At 31.3% G+C, this 3523-nt stretch overlaps 1 protein-coding gene across 1 annotated transcript in view; it reads right to left on the reverse strand.

Annotated features, from left to right (window-relative positions):
• LOC106470915 (pollen-specific leucine-rich repeat extensin-like protein 1) overlaps window positions 1-3523 on the reverse strand; it is a 21535-nt gene that overhangs the window by 14890 nt on the left and 3122 nt on the right. Inside the window, exon 2 of the mRNA XM_013931492.2 lies at window positions 443-565. The gene's annotated coding sequence lies outside the window, so the exon portion shown is untranslated. The remainder of the gene's footprint in view (window positions 1-442; window positions 566-3523) is intronic.

A 3523-nucleotide genomic window follows, 5' to 3' on the forward strand; every position in this document is an offset into this window, starting at 1 on the left:
GAAAAGGAGGAGTTCACCATTACAATACAAAAACAGCAGAGAAAAGGATGAGTTCACCATTACAATACAAAAACAGCAGAGAAAAGGAGGAGTTCATGGTTACAATAAAGAAAACAGCAGTTCACTGTTACAATAAAGAAAACAGCAGTGAAAAGGAAGAGTTCATGGTTACAATAAAGAAAACAGCAGTGAAAAGGAGGAGTTCACGGTTACAATAAAGAAAACAGCAGTGAAAAGGAGGAGTTCAGTTACAATAAAGAAAACAGCAGTGAAAAGAGTGTTCCCTGTTACTATAATTCTATCTTTTATAAGGATTTGTATCATTTTATGGTAGAATAAGTATTTTTAAAATGAAATAAAGTATTTTGATGCCTTGTTATAATTTGCAGTTATTATAGTGTAATAACTAGTTTAAAAAAACAACTAATTATTAATTTGTTACCTTGTCAGGATCTGTATAGAGTTTTGAGGGTAGTGATGGTTCCACAGGAAAGTCTTTTAGAACAAAACTGGTTGTTTTAGAGACCAACAAGCCAACAGCCAAATCACAAACAGCATATAGTTTCTGGAAGGAAAAAAAAATATTATACAGATATATTATTTTGCTGCTGATTTTTGAAATCAGTACAACAGTTAATTTTTAAAACAAAATAAATCCATAATTTTGCCTTCTCTAATTCAAACTAAAAGTAGATATACAATCTCAGACACAAGTCACCTCACAACAATAGTCAGCCTGCAAAAACAATATTAACACTATCTCTTGTATCAGTAAAAATTCAGAGTAAAACAATGATTATCATGCACAATCAATATTAACACCACCTTTTGTATCAGACATGAATCATAACATAACAATCAGCCTGTACAAACAATACTGACACTAATTCTTGCACCAGTAAAAATTCAGAGTACAACAATGATGATCATGCACAATCAATATTAACACTATCTCTTGTATCAGACATGAATCAGAGTACCACAACAATCACCCTGCATGAAGAACATTATTAAAGCTAACACTTTTATTGAACACAAGTCAGAGTACAAAAACAATCAAACTACATAAGCAGCACTACATTCCTGTCTTCTCTCTGTTTAATAATTACAACTAAAGCAAGTATTCATGTCATAATTAATGTTGTAACACATCAATTATTAAATGTGAATGAAGTCTGATCTACTGATATGTGTTTCTATAACAACACCTGTTAAATCCTATACACAAATTAATTACAGTGAATTTCAACATGACTAAAACTAGCAAAAATAAGAAAATAAATTCAAAATCAAACAATGAAAAACAAACACAAATTATTGCTTTACATAATAAAAATATTCAGCTACATATTGTTCAAAACCTTCTAGTACTTCAAAGAATATTGTTGCAAGGACATTTTGCTGCATCTAGATGTTTAGGAAGGAATGTCTAAGAATACTTAGCTACATAATGTTCTAACTTTTAGTGTTTCAAAGTGTATTGTTGGAAGAACATTCTGTTGAACCCAGAGTTTAAAAATCCAACATCTAAGGTTATTGAACTACATACTGTTCCAACCTTCTAGTTTCAAACTGTATTGTTGCAAGAATATTTTTCTGTACCTAAGAGTTTAAAAAGTAGGAACATCTAAAGATATTGCACTACATATTTTTCCAACCTTCTAGTTTTTCAAAATGTATTGTTGCAAAGTCATCTTACTGCACCTGAGAGTTTGAGAGGAAGCTATCTAAGAAAGAAAGAAACATGCAGATGGGAGGATAGTATCCAATGAAAAACTTAAAAATCAATTCAAAACATCCCCAGAAATAAAGGTAAAAATAAAGGAAAAATATATATGGGGTTAGAATCAACAAGAGACCTATTTGAAGATGAATTCAAGAACGTGGTCTACAAGGAAAAGTTGCATCCACAAAAGAAACAAGTATTTTACAAAAGTTTCACAATGGGCTTACAAAGCAAAGAATGAGTTGTTTGGAAACTGGAATGTTTTGAGTGAAAACATTACTATAAGCAACTTAGTGGTGAAACTATAATTGTGTGTGGCTGTCTTTCGGCTGTGGGAGTGGAAGATAATGTCAAAATCAGAGCTTAAAAGATCTACAAGTTAACATCAAGAACAGCCAAAAACATGGTGTGGAGGGATCAGGTAGTGCTTGTTTTAACTTAATATTTATATTAAAATTCCTATATGTATATTGTGTATATCCTATATTTGTGCACTAATAACAGTAGAAAAAAACTAACTTCTCTCAACAGGACAATTGTTTTTTTCACAGACATTATTTTATTGAGATAAAGTTGCAAAGTTTGAATGCCACATTTTTCACTTCCATCTTCGAGTTCAAGAACCACTACAAACCACGACTGGCACAATTTCTCCTTGCAGTTATGGCCAACCTCTCTCACCTTGTGTGTACTTCCATCATAAACTGTCAGCAGTGTTTTTATCTTGAAACAGATGCAACAACACATACATGCGCTGGTCTAATATGGCAGCAATCTATCAGACAGAGACAAGTCAAGCAGACTTTCAGACTCCAATGCATACTTCCAAGACTTGTAACAAAGGATTTCTGTGGTATGTACCAGATAAAATTATTTGTAAGTATATTCTCATTAGATTTAAGTTAATCCCTTGAATGGTCAGTAGTGTGTCTAAATCAAAGCAAGAAATTGAAAATTACTGCAAAATTTTCATCCCAACAATATTTATGGTATTATGAAGAAGGGCATCATTTTGCTTCATCAAAAATATCAAATGAACAATTTACTTGGCCATGACTTTGAATTTTATCAGGATAGAGTACTGGAGAAGAAGGAAAGAGCTGGCAACATAGAAGTTATGAAATAACTGCCCAACATCTAAAGTTAAATTAACTGAAAACATGTAGCACCAGTTTAAAAGAGAATGTGGAGAAAGTACTGAATATATCAGTTGACGATAAAAAAAAAAGGGCATCAACTATACCTGATCAAAGCAGAGTATTAGAGTTTTTGTTTTAGCTTACTGTACCATGCTCAGAGTTTTATATATAATGTACATAAAAAAATTTATATTTTGTTGCTTTTAATGAAAACTAGGGTGTTGTTAATTTGAGTTCTCACACTTTGACCAAATTTTAGAGTAATTTGAAATAATATATTCTTTTGAACTGTCAGAGATCTTATCCTATGCAGTAGATGCTAAGGAAGAAAATACGTCAAACACTGCAATAAAACCTCATTAACTCTTTCAGCCCGGGCTCATAACCATTTTGTGCTTGTTATAGTTTTCATGCTATAACTTTTAAATTAGTAGGTGAATGTTCACGAAATTTGGCAGATGATCAGTAAACATTACAATGCTTTCATATGCAAAATATCTAATTTTTTAATTAAGTCTTAAGGTTTGTTAAGCAAAGTTTTTCTCATGCCTTATATTTCTTTTTACATGTTGCCTATCCAACATGCAAAGTAATTTTCATTTTAAGATTTAAAATACTTTTATGCATCAGAAAATTTTGAAATTTCACATGCAAAATC

Source organism: Limulus polyphemus, unplaced genomic scaffold (genome assembly GCF_000517525.1).
Source record: "Limulus polyphemus unplaced genomic scaffold, Limulus_polyphemus-2.1.2 Scaffold4290, whole genome shotgun sequence".
NCBI classification, from domain to species: domain Eukaryota; kingdom Metazoa; phylum Arthropoda; class Merostomata; order Xiphosura; family Limulidae; genus Limulus; species Limulus polyphemus.